The sequence below is a fragment of the Prinia subflava genome, chromosome 8 (assembly GCF_021018805.1).
Source record: "Prinia subflava isolate CZ2003 ecotype Zambia chromosome 8, Cam_Psub_1.2, whole genome shotgun sequence".
In the NCBI taxonomy this organism is placed as follows: Eukaryota; Metazoa; Chordata; class Aves; order Passeriformes; family Cisticolidae; genus Prinia; species Prinia subflava.
In genome coordinates this window covers 22,326,792-22,341,047 of record NC_086254.1, presented here as the reverse complement: position 1 = coordinate 22,341,047, position 14,256 = coordinate 22,326,792, and the positions used below count along the sequence as shown (strand labels likewise).

General features: G+C 37.5%; 1 long non-coding RNA gene across 1 annotated transcript; it reads right to left on the bottom strand.

Annotated features, from left to right (window-relative positions):
- Positions 1-8,320: 8,320 nt before the first annotated feature.
- Positions 8,321-13,791, bottom strand: LOC134554446 (uncharacterized). The gene is made up of 3 exons (XR_010081241.1): positions 13,683-13,791; positions 10,797-10,846; positions 8,321-8,499 (listed from the first exon to the last, which is right to left on the bottom strand). It is a non-coding gene; the product is annotated as an uncharacterized LOC134554446 (long non-coding RNA).
- Between the last annotated feature and the right edge of the window lie 465 nt (positions 13,792-14,256).

Genomic DNA, 14,256 nt, shown 5'->3' with positions numbered 1-14,256 from the left:
AGACCAGGGTAATACTCTTAAGTCTAGAAATTTTGAGGTAAGATAGTTTTTTGAACTCTCCTTCTATTAAATGCTGCCTCAGAGAAGTCTAAGAAGGCATAATCATTAACCCCAAATTAAATTGACCATGGTATGATTTGCATCATATAATATAATGTGATAGCAGTGAAACGCTGAAAAGCCACAAAAGACCAAATATTTAAATGTAAGGATTTGCAATTAAAAGATAGCCTGCAAACCTGCAAAGTCCAGTAAAAAACAAGAAGGATTAAAACTGACAGTGCTTTCAGTGACTTAATTTACATGTGAAAGAGCTCAAATTCTCGTTAATTACATTGCAGACAAAACCCTGAATATCCAGGGTATGGATATTCATTTCTCAGAGAAATCTTCACCTTCTTTCTCTATTTTCTTCAAAGATATTTCATCTCACTGGTATTCACAGATCTGCAGAAAATATCCATCTAAAATATACCAATAAAAGTGTAACAAATATTGATGCAAAAATTGTTTTGGTATGAATGTTTTAGTAATTTCAAGAGTGTTTAGCTAAATATTCTGCTTATCTCTCCCTCTGCTGGATGCTCCTGTGAGTCCCCTAAGCTTTCTACCTTTAATTCATAATTTACATAGAGATAAAGAGAAATTCATTAAACCAATGCACATTTTGGAAAAAAAAATTTCACTCATGCATTCCTTCCTTTTTATCTCCTTCTTCCGCATCTATTATCACTCAGGTGACAAACAAAAGAATTAAGCTATAACTGAGATCACATTACTATATTCCATATCAGTAAGACTCCCTCCTGTCACAGCCCCCAGAAAGACTGAGATTTTCAGTGAGGTCTTTGGCACCATTCACTAAAGAAGGAGGTTTAAAACCTTTAAAATATGTCTCAGAGAAGATCTTTCTTCTCCTCCATATCATATTACACTAGACACATGTACACAACCCTTTAATGTGCTTTCCAAAAGCATATTGGAATATTAAATTTTACAGCTCTAGATTTGTAGGAATTTGTGTGTATTTTGTGTAAGAACCTGGCAGAAGAAGGATAGGTGTTGCTACTCTTTATTTGTTTATTAATTTACTCCATAGCACTTTTTCCTACTTTGTTCCAGACTGGTTTGTTTTCTGGATTTCACTTTCAAGGTGTGTTCCAGTGGACTCTAAGTATAAAAGACAACATGATTTAAAGTGAACAAAATTCACTTGTTAACAAGCTAAAAAAAACCTGCTGCTGCATTAATTCAAGGCAAATCCATAACAAACCTCAGATGAATTTAACAGCTTGGTAAAAAATAATGCAACTCAAATAATATTCCCTACTATATGTTTCCTAAAATAATATATGTACATTCAATTTGTTCTTCTGGACTTCTACTGTGAGACACAACTGAATGATCAAATTTCCCCTTTAAACCCATCTATTGACAGGGCAAGTCACTTCAGCAACAGCTATTCAGAGATTCCCACTCAGAGTCTTCCAGCCTTTTCAAACACACGTGCATAAACTGAGATTTCTAAAATGATACCCTGGGATTCTCATGGGTATGTGCAGTGTTCCCTGATTTCAGCAGGGTCTTGTAAAGTACTTGGAACATTTCATATACAATTTCACATAGTGACTTAGGGTCCTCTGTTGGAAATGACATAAGTTTACCAGTTAATTTTTAATTAGTTGTGTGCAGTGCCCACTTTTGGCCAGCGTCAGTTAGGTTACTTCACAGACATTGTTACTTTTATCATTAAATCATCCAAACCTAAAGTTTGTTAAAACTGACCCTGACAAGCCTCAATAAACAAAAGCAAAGGGATCTGAAGACTGGGCATCTGGGATTTTAAATTTATGGCCCTTCAAGGACATTGGCATAATCAGAGGATACAGAGGAGATTAAGGCCTGGAAAGCTGCAGACTACTCATCAGAGCAAGAGATAAAGACTAAAGAATGTGGACCAGATTAGCATGAAGAATGAGAAATCAAAAACCAATAGGGGACAGAATACTAACTAATGAAGAGAGTTATGCAACTTAGAACCAATGAACATTAATTTGTTTGCTAAAAATGTATAGATAAGTGAAAAAGTCTTGTATTGGGGTCCATGCGGAGGCCAGAACTTTGTCAGCTACACACACTTCTTGGCCAAAAATAAAATACTGTCTTACTCCCTAGCACTATAAAGGCAAAGAGTCTTACTTATCCCAAATATTTCAGAGTATTTCACCTCCATATAGCAAAACATCCAAATTTGCCTGTTCTCCCAAATTACTAGCTTTCCCTAGGTCAAAATTGACTGCAACACTCATTAAAATTTATTAATACAAAGCATGGAATTTGATATTTTACATATTTCTGTTCTAATATCTGGTGCAGGATGATAGGACACATGAATACATGTTTACCCTCAACCCACATATGAAGAAGGACTTCTGGTACTGCAGATTATTTGAAGTGCTTTATAACCTTTCCTGGTATTGACATAATTTCCTTTGGGAGTGGAACAGACCCTGTCATAAGTTATAGCTTCTACTCAGCACAGTAGATCTCATCTAGTCTGGCAAAGGTTCTTCCCTGGCAATTAATTTCATGTTTTATTCATCCCAGAATTCTTTAAAGCTCAAATCAAAATGCCACTTTGTGCATTGCAAACCACATTATGAACAGCCCGTATTACAAATAAAGGTGCTTTCTACACAGCAATCAGATTGCCTCTTTTCAGAGAAAATTAATCTAGCTCTGTATTTATCTCACTAATTGCACTCACAGCATTACACATTATCACCCGCCTCCCATTTACATTATTCACAACTCAGTCTCTGTAAGTTACTAAAGGAAAAGTGAGCCATACATTTCCTCCTGAGACCCAGAAAACACATCATTTGAACTGCTGATCTACATTAATTAGATAACCAGGGAAAAAGTTTAGATACCATAAGTGATAAGAGAACAATCACCTGAGAGCATGTTGTGCTGTAAATGCACTGCATATGATAAAAGAGGGCAGCTGAATTTATCTATCTGCTTGACAACTGTACCCATGAATTCTGCCAATCAAAATGTGTTTCATCCTTAATGTAAATAGTTGCTTTGAAGTGCTCCAGGTTTACTGAATGAACAAATAACATGTTTGGGTAAAATACTGAGGGAAAACGCCCACAACCCATCACCATATAATTGCAGTTTTCCTTTAGATTCATACAGTATATCAACAAATCTTGTTTTAAATATACAGAGGCTCTTCCATTTTAACTGTCTTTCCTGACAGAAACAGTACTGATAAATAAGTTTATCTTGCAGTATATAATACTGACTTTTAATAAAAAGCCAATATAAAAATGAAGTAAATGTCAACCATTTAGAATCAGGAACTGAAGTAAAATTAGGCTTCTGTTCTCTACTGCTCCTGTAAGAGATAGTGGAAGGGCTGTCTCTCTCTTTTGGCTATGTAGGAATCAAAGACAGACTAGTCTCCCAGCCTGGGATTTTAAATCAGATGTGCAAGGTTAAGCTGTGTGAGAACAATCACCTTACACATTCACTTTCCCCCTCACTAAATTAACTGGATAAGACATCTCCTTACTGTGTTCTGTCATCTTCATGAATCAACAGCATGGATCAGATCAGCAGTCATAGATCACCTTTACTCTGTTTGCTTAGGATCTCAGCACCTCATTATTTAACCACAGGATGGATATAATGACACTTGCTGCCATTAAGGCTATGACAAAAGATGAAGAGACGTGGAAGATTATGATCAGGAAAAAGAGCATTAGGGTCCAGGACTTACAGGTTCCCTTACCTAAATTAGTAGATCAGCACTCTCAGAGTGAGTGGAATATGAAACTGCACAAAGTTTCATTTGACATCACATATGTAATGTAATGACCTATTTTCGTCTGTCACAGTAAGATCTCTTCTTCCTTTAATAGCTGAGTTCCAGCTAATGTAAAAAGCCTCATCACTTTAAAAGGATATATTCAGCCCTGTGTCACTTGTAAATAAATCATGGTCTCCAGAGAAATAGCAGAAAAGGGAAAAGATTTCTCCCTTCCCAGTCACTATAAGCCTCAAACAGTTTTCAGATGTCTCATATGGTCTAAACTGCAGTTGCTTGGGAAAAACACAGTGGTTTGTAAAGGTTTGTATTTTTGCTTCCACAAAAATAGACATGTGCAAAGGGATGAAAATATGGTAGGAAAATATTTTATAGTTAATGTCTATGCAAACAAGGAGCATAAGGAACTTCATCTGGTTTAGTAACGCTTGCTCACTGAATAAATTGAAGTTACTCCAATGTTGGAGACAAGGAATGAACTAGTTGTAGAGAACTACCTGCTTATCATTACTTAAAACAGGCGTACAACTTACAGTACTTTGAACTCTTACCAAAATTTTAGTGGAACTACAAGCAGCCATTGTGGCATTCTGGAATCTGCACTGAAGGATCAAAGAATTTTCTGCTGAAAAGGCAAGGGAGAAAAATGGTCTGTAGACAGTTTTGTCTCATTTGCTTCAACTATTCTGTCTGTAATTCTTCTCTGGAAGACAAAGTCGGAGGAATCTTCTCCCTGATGCTAGTGTGACTATATCTTGTGTGTTTGTGTCTCCATGGAGACAATGTAAACACATCTGTTTTCTTTTATGCTTCTGATGGAAGCATTCTACACAGAATTCATCAGAGCAGGGAACAAAAACACTGTCTCAAGGCAGAAATGGAGATTATTCCTTACACAATGAAAAAGGAAACCTGGTTTAGTTCATTTCCATCAATGATCAGTGTCACCACAAGAGCAGAGCAGTGGAGTTTACAGCCGTATCTTAAAGCTCAGGGTTTGCATATCTTGATATTTGAATAATAAAATAATGTTAATAAAACAGTTACAGTTTAACAGTGATGTTAAACTTGTATTACACAGGGAGAAAAAGAAATATAAATGCAGGATACTCATTGCCATCAGGAGAAATGCAATATTCTACAATTCTGAAATGTCAGTATGACATTATAATGCTGTCACATCTGTTATACATTGTTGCCCTTCGTGTAGTCTCTAAAAATTAGTAATTCTCAAGACCTGACAACAAAGCTACATTATCAGTAACTTTATTTTACATTTCCCCTAACATCTATGCACTGCCAATTAATGAAAGAGGAGAAGATATTGCACTGCAGTGGTGGCAGTTTTGTTCCTTTTGTTAAAGATGTTCCAAGAACTGGCGAAGGAAAACAAAAGTTTGAGTACATTGTTTCAACAGCTGACTGTCCATTCAGCGCCTGAAGCACGTTAAGCTGGTTTTTGCCAGTCAAAAGGATGTCCCATGCTCCTTGTTAATCCACTAACATAATGGAACATACTACTTGCAAACATCACTGTCTGCAAAAGGAGAAAATACGAAAAAAAGAGTTCCTACCAGAAGTTTAGTGGTTTTCACAAAATAAGTAATTAATTTTAGAAAATTCACATTTATCCCAACACACTACCTTTAATAGGCATTTGTAATAATCCAGCATTTTATTAATCATTTCCGGTTGTGAAAACTTTAGCCTGCAATATGAAATGGACCCATGATGCACTAAACAATTTTGGCTGTGGCCACAAGCCTAGAAATAATTTATTTTTGTAAAGTACCTCCTCTAACATAGAAGCGATTACTCTTTGCCACACAAAGTCCTCAAAACAGTAAAGAAACAGAAATGATGTTTTAAAGATATATTGGAAATTTCAAATACCAAACCTTTTTGTCATAGACTAGTAACATACTAGTAGTTTCCCTGGTGAGTCCTATCACCTGAGGAGCACCTGGCTCTTCTCTGTAAATCTTCCAGTGTGCTGCAGCCGTGTCAGCACATCTCGGATTAATGTATCAACAGACTCATTTGACAGCTATAGCTGGTCCATAGCTGCACAAATAAAATCAGCCATCACAGACACCAACACAGACACATCACAGACACAGACCAGCCTAGCTCATTAGAGAATAGTAGTAAACAAGTCCCTGGGTATGATAATGATAGAGGGAATTCAAATTCAAACAGGGGACCCCGGCCAATCCCATTGAATCAGGAATGTATACATATCACTGGTTAGGGAGCTAGGCAGTGCTAAGACCTCAGCCAATCACGTGTGTAAGCATGGGAAATATGAAACACCTATATAAGGGGAGTCCCAACAATAAACTTTGGCTGCTGCTGCATGAACTCGATGTGTTCTTGCAGCATTCCTGTCTCCAACATCAGCGACAGACTGGGCCCATCTATTTCTTCCAATGTTGCTACCTGTGGCTGGAAGAAAAATGTGACTTGTGCTCCAGATTCCCTCCCCAGTTGCCCATGAAGACACGTTTGATTAACTCTGGACTGTGCATCGTGGTTTCATCACCACCCACAAGGAAAAGCAATAACAGGCAATAGTCCAAAGGCCATACCAGATCAAGATGTTTCCTAGGGATATCCTTAACCTAGACTTGGGCAATTAGCAGACTTTCCCAAGAGGAGGGAGGGTCTGCCATTTGGATCCTCTATTCCTCTCAAAAGGGGAATAGTCATCTACAACTATAACCTACCTTTCTTTTGACCGAGTCACAGAGTTCGGCCCTTCTGCCCCTGGCAACACCTCTGGTGCAGAATAGCCATCACCATATCATGTATTTTCCGGCCTCGCACATCCAGAGCGTCTTGAAGTCGCGTTCTGGTCCTTGCAGAGGACACGGCTCGGCGCTGAGGGGCGCCCCCTCACGCGCCCCCTCACGCGCCCCCTCACGCGTCCCCTCACGCGCCCCCTCAGGCGCCGCCTGCGCTCCCGCCCGCGGCGTTGCGCGCGCTGCGCGCTGCCTTTCAAACACCGCGGGGCGCGCGGGCGCTCTCGCGGGAGCTGCCAGCCTGAGGGGAGCTGCACGCGCTCCCCAGTTGGGTGACGTGCTTTCCCGTCGATTATCCTTCCATACTTCCAGTATTTATTTTATAAAAATATCAGCTACCCCGCCCTAAGAACACCCTGCAGAAAGAGATGTTGGCATTCACGTCGCGATTTAAGCTGTTTAATTGCCAGCTAGACATGCGGGATATCACAGCTGCAAGTGTTCTCGGGAAGGACAGTTCAGATGATGGAAGTTGGACCCATTTCACAGTCGTTTTACAGCTCCTTCAGCTAGGCCGTCATTTTCTTTTAAAGAACCTTACCTTCAAGCTCAATAGATTTATCAAACAAACTTTCAGTTAATAGGGAGATAGGAGTTTAAAAAAGTACTAAGTTTAAAAAGTACTGAGCATGCCAGGCTAGTTGTCTGTGGGCAGGACTGTCTGTAGTGCTTAGTGATACTGCTGCAGAGTTTGTAGTGACAAAATGTTATGAAGAAGTAATTATTTTAATAGTACAATATTGTTGTAAGATTAAGAGAATAATGAAGTTAATATGATTTAATATTGCTGTGACACATATGCTAATGAAATTATGGCAACCAACGGGTTCACCCTGAGTTTACTGTGAGATTATGCATGCTATACATATAATAATGAATATGTAAATCAGCACCAAGAAAGAATGGATTCCAAAGAATTATTTTTTACAACTATTCCCTATGGTCATGCTGCAATGCCTGTTGTGTTTCATACAAATTGTAGTGGGAGTAGAAAAGCGTACGTGTTTTGATTCTTCCAATAAAGACAGCTCCTATCTATCTGGATTTTGCAGAAATTCCACTGCCCTATAATAATTTATGCAGTATTGTTCCCAGAGAGAAGACATGTAACATCATTGACAGCTGCAGGAAATTCAAGAGTTACAATTAAGGGCAACAGGCATAGTGAAGTATCATGTTTGCAGCATGCTATACACTCAGTGCTGTTTGTTAAAGGGTAGTTAATATCCTCCTGGCTCTGAGTGCTGGCAGCTTCTTAACTCAGGAACAGCATGGTGTGAATGTAGACAACTCATCCTCATGCTATGCCTGAGCTGAAATATCTTCACAGGATCTGGAACCTGTGGAAACCAAACAATTTATCACAGAGCTGAGCCCCAAAGGCTTAGAGGCAGTTCCATGGCATGCTGTGTATTTATGTTGCACCCCTACATGTTCTGTGGCAGCCAAACTATCCAAATTTTTCCATACCTGAGGGGGATCCTGTTCTTCAGCAGGTAAGACGTTAACTTTGTAAAGATCTAAGTGCCAAACCAAATTATATTCTGTCACAGACTAATCCAAAGGCTCCTGAGACTACTGATCGCTTCTTGTTTTGCATTATTAGAACCCACTATTTGTTCAACTCCGCTGGAAGGGACTGGTGGACAGAAGGTGGATAACAAGAAATTACCTCCAACGTAGATGGGGTGAAATGAACTGCAGCATACTGATCAGGTGTCTGATGGCTCAGGCACGTACTGCTCCATAACGACGTGGTAAGAGCAAATCACCAGATGTACCACAGAAACAAACACGCTCATTAGCAGAGGTTGTTGTTTTGCCAGGGAAGACAGCCCTTCAAAAGCAGGATTCTTCATGCTGGAAGACAGTTACAGCAGCATTTTGCTTTTTCAGATTTCCAAATTAGTATACATATTTGTCATGTCAGGCTTCTACATCTGTTTAAATATTGCAAACATTTATGACTACTAATTATTATTTGTTCCAGAAGAGCTGTAAATCAGTTATTTAGGAACCTGTCATCATATTTATATTGTCTAAAGAAAAATCTAAACCACAACAGAATATGAAAATAAGCTAAAATTTAGTCCACAATAACTATTTATAGAGACATAAATTGGTGAACCCAATCCCTATTTATAAATACATAAATTGGTGCATGCATAGGTTTCACATAACATGAGATAATTTTTTTCCTACTGGTTAAGTTTTGACCTAAAAAATAAGATATATTGTGTTCACATTCCACTAACAGTTAGGCAAAGCACAGATCAGATGGGCCAGGGTTGGACTCTCAGCTCAAAGAAGCCACCAGCTTTAGGAGTTGCTGAATTCAGCAAGCTGAGAATTACAGAGAATAAACCCCTAAAATCAACAATAAAAATAAATTACCTGTAACTAAATTACATACTGAGAAATAATACGGGCTCAATTGGCAAATATTTAACATTGGAGCTTTCCTTCCGATCCACCTTCATCCAATATACGTAAGATAACAATTTCAGTGTTTTACGAATGCAAATGGTCTTTTCTTCATACTCAGTTAATTTTATCTCTAAAAAATGATGATGTCTCTTCATTGATTCACATTACATAATCTGGATCATTCATATACTCCAGCCAGCAATACTTACAATTTACATTCTTCCCTACAGCTTGAGGAGAATAGAGCAAATATAAACTGGTAGCACAAGTGTAACAAAAGGTCCTCTAAAATCTGTTGTCTGACTTTGCCCCTTCTATAGATATGATGTATTAAAAAGACATGATGCCAAAAGGCTCAGCTGTGGCCAACTGTTGCTTTCATTACCATTCTAAGATCCCAAAGTTTTGTCCATGAACACAAGTCCTCCTGGGTTTTAACCTTTCTCACTGAAGAAAGCCCATAGTATAATCTGTTAGTCAATGGGTAAAAAAACAAACAAACAAGCAAAAAAACAACCCAACAAAAGCAGTGCCTTTAGTAAGTGTCTTAGAAAGTTAACACTAAGTAATGTTATTTCAGTGCACTGGAGGAAATTACTTGTATAAGGGACACACTTGTAGTTGTCTAACACCTAAATGCAGATTCCTCAAATATGGAGAGTGGTGAAGGAGACAAAGTGAGCCCCCAAATAGAAATATATTTCACTACAAAATGTAGGTGGCTTTTTTAATTTAAATTACTTTTGGTGGATACTTGCTCACTCCTTTTCTGTTAATTTTTTAATTAAAACTTGCATGCATTAAATATTAACATTATCAAAGAATCCTAAAAACACAAAGCTTCCATGCAGCTGACACGTAACTATCAAATGCCTCGAATTTTACACATTGCTTCATGAGAAGTATCTGCCTATAGATTTGACATATTTTTTTCCATTTTCAAGCAGATGGAATAATGTGGGCCATGTAACTTAAAATAAGGGTTCATTCCCTCTCTCACACATACTACCCTTTAATGATTATTTTGACATATATATGTTATAGATGAATGGTGCAATGGTTGGCTCTCACAATTAAGAGATGACTATTATGTACATTTTAAGAGAAGTTTTATAGATGTATAGTTATGTCATTATGGTGTGTTGTCCCCACAGTCCTCTTTACCGTCCCCCTGTATTGTTGTCACTGGCTGGCCTTGGTAGCCCGGGCATTTGGGAGAGGGCTAGCTTGTTACTGAGAGGTGCAGCATGGTAACACCTGACCTCCAATCACGATGTAAGAAAGTGATCTCCCACCAATGGACGGCAGAGAAGTTGACTGAAGGACTTTGGGAGGGTTACGCCATGCAACACCAAGTATGTAAAAAGGTGGAGCAGCCATTTTGTGGGTGAGCACAAAATGGCGGTTTAGTTCCACGCTCCCAGCACTGTAATTTTTTCCTTATTCAGTCCTTTGTTGTATTTTTTAAGGTTTAATAAACCTTTGAAATTTTAAAAGTGAGCATAGTTTCTCACATGTACAACCAAAACCAATGTATAGAATATGAATAAAGAATAGTTGAAGTTAATGACTGCCTTCTCTTCCTTGGGGCCAAGGTTCCAGCTCAGTGGCCATCAATCCCCAGGAAATGCCTGGTTCCTGCAATCCTTATTGCGTGGTTGAGAGAATAGCAACCAACATAGTAGAAAACATGTAACCTTCTACTGAGAATGTATAAAATACAGGCTCACACTGAGGAACTCTTTCCTTCCATACTCTCAGATCAGGAGCTGAGAACAACCTGCAATGGGAAATAAACCTGAGAATAAAAAGAGGTTCAACAGCAAACCAGCAAGTCATAAATAAAATCCCCCCACAAATGCCAACCTGTTTTGGTTTTCTCTCTTTCTTTCCATTTTTTTTTTCCCTCTTTTTTTTTTTCTTTTCATTTTTTTCTTTCTTTTCATCACTATTCACCCTGACATGAATCCTAATTAAAATTTTACACAGTGTGTCTTTTAATTAGCCATGGCTGGAGTGGTGAAAGCTATCAATATTTAGCAGGATAATTGTACAAAATTACTTTTCAAAAATGAACAGCAGGCATGAATCCACTCAGCAGCAGGGGGTTATTCAGCCACACACTGTGCAAGATGGGGTGCCTTAGATAATGTGTGAGAGATAATAATGCACACAGGGAGGGACACATGCTGCTATATTTTGTGCTTCATTGGTTTTATGCAAACAGCATTTGGCTCTTGTTGCACTCAGAACATCAGGGTTCACACAACCTTAGCTGGTTATTTTTTATCTTGATGTTGTTGATTTATTTTAACTTAAATACAAGGATGTGTTTAATAACAATGCCCATGAACAAACCACTGAGACACAGCTCCATGTAAGACTTTGTTTGTATACCATATATTGTGCAGATGCTAGCAATGAACAAGGTCAAGAACAGAGGTCTTCTTTCTTCCTTCCTTTTTTTTAATCAAAAAGAGAAGAAAAAACTTTGCTCATCCTAGCAGAATACAAAGCAGTTAATTAATTTCTGGTTTGCAAATCCACGGTGTAAATGTACTCAGCTGTATTTTAAAATATATTTGTAACAGTTCACTTCTCACATAATCTTTCTCTCCCTTCTTTCACAAAAGAACCAGGAAAGGGAATTTGCAGTGGTTTGTGCTTGCTAGTTACTTTTGGCACATAAAAAAGCCCTAAAAAACAGGGAACACCTGCAAATGTTTCCTACATGCACGAAGGAAACATTCAGTAACATCACAGAATGGAGTTCCCAGGCAGTTACTCATAAACAGTCTGTGGGACAAAGGCTTTAAGAAACTATATCCAAGAGTAAGAATGCAAATCCCAGCACACAAATTCCCTACACAGAGAGCCAGATACAAAGCCCAAAAGAGAGCAGTAGCAGAGGGCACAGTCAGGTGAAACATATACAAGAACCAGCTCTTTAATATTAGAATATATGAATGAGCATGTCTTGCTCTACCATCACAACAAAGAGAATTCCCTCAGTTCCATGTAATTCCCTCATCTCCTGCAACTAGGCAGGTAGAGCAGTGACTTTGCATAAATCTAGTTAATAGCAGAAAAGGAACAAGCAAATTCAAGGATTCTGTTTTCTTTCAGCAGACTTTCTCTTTTTTGTCTGCTTATTCATATTTTGCCCTTCTTTTGTCCCATGCCATTCTTTTCATATGGATTTTTTTGAATTCTATGCTTTTCACTGTCTCTCAAATTATTAGGTGCATACTAAGATTAGAATGAATGAGTGAAATGGAACATGCAATGTCTAAATAAATCCATTGCAAATCACATCACCCATATTGCAGAAGAAAATGTGCCTAACTCTTTTAAAGTATCTATAAGCGTTGCCTCCAGCAAACACCTAAAGGAGTCTGATGATTTTATAGGTAACAAATAAAACATGTGGATTTCTCTGATTATGAGGCTAGTCTATGTGCTTACTGTTTATACAGCAGCATAAATTTCTAAGCAATAAAAGGATCCTGTTCCATATGGGGGAAAAACAAAACCTTGGGGAGGTGGGAGAACAAATGAAAATCCTACACAAAATTTTATTCTTCTAACATAAAAGAACATGCACAAGTTCTTCAACAGAAGTTCCTTGTTGTATTTGGTACAACTGGGGTGTTTTCTTTAATGATATCTGAGAATGAAAGTACATAAATTTATTATAAGGAATAAACAATATGTACATTAAACAAATAGAGATTATTTTGGATTTGGTGAGTCTTACCTACCATGATGATATTGAGGAAAAGCCCCTAGGAGATTTCTGACAACTAGTTAAACTGAGCCTTTTGTTATTCTCAAAAGACTGTATCCAGATATATACATAACTCATACAGTTGCAAATATCAGAGTAACTGGAAGACCAGACATAGGAACTCTAGAGTGAAGTAGACTTAAAACCATATAGTCAGTACAGCTGTCTGTGCTGCTCTTTCCCAGAAAATAGAAAACATCATCTGCAAAAGCTTTTAAATTATGCTTCACGTGTGTTACTCTATATTACTCAACATCAAAAAGGCATACCATGTACTACACAAAAAGGAAGGGCTGATTTTTAGATTAATTCTTCAAATAATAAAAGAAGGCAAAATAAAAATGCATATGCAACCAGTCATAATCAATATTTTCCAGGTTCACTATTAGGTTATTTAACCACACTTCTTAGAAATTTCCACTACAGCCTTACTTTAACAGCTGCTGATAAAAACTGAGGGCTGACCTTTGAGTTTTACAATCAAACAGAACAAAACATAGAATTGGTGATTTGTTTATATGTGCCTACTCGTTTTTGTCCATACTATTTGCCTGTTGTAATCACAAAGCGAGAAACACAACAGCCGCAAATAAAAGGAATCTAATACAATTTATGAGAAATTCTCCTTCATATTCAGTTCTCTCATGCATTGTGCTAAGAAATAGGTTAAATAAACATAAAACCAGTGTGATCAAGGAAAGGGATGAAAGTTCAGAGTCATTTTGTAAATTAAACCACTCATTAGGGAAATATTAGTTTGAGACTTAAGACATAAGTTTTTATATTTACCAGCATTGTTCATTATACCAGTGGACTGAGATACACTTACCTGCCTATGCTTTTAGACTTTGCCAAGATTTCTTGTACAATTGAACAAGTTATTTGTATTTTCACTGTTTCAGAGGTCAGTTGTGTGCATATATGTAGTTTTATTTCCAGCCTTCCTTTGCCTTTCATATATGATGACAGCATGCTCTTCACCCTTCAAAAGTGAAGAGCAATTTTTCATGCATGTATTTGGTACCTAGGTCAATTTATTTAAGCTGTTAGAAGGAATTTCTATATATTATTATTCTTAAAGTAGTAAGAAAAAGCTTTGCATTAATGCTAGACATAATATCTCACAAAATTATTATGATCAGTCTTGATTAGAATATATATGGGAATAACTTAGGTTTGAGAATAGCTTTGTAAGATTAATGGAAGATTCACTAGCCAATTTATCACTCTGGTAATTGTAAGTATATAGAAATCATTCCTTAAAAAAATCTTGTAATGACAAATCGTCCCTTCAGATTTAGAGGCATTACACATGCATATTGAGGACAAAATTTCATCCATTTGGAGTCTCACAAGAAAGATTGCAATCACTTAATTTTGTGTACTTTTTAGACCTTTTTTGT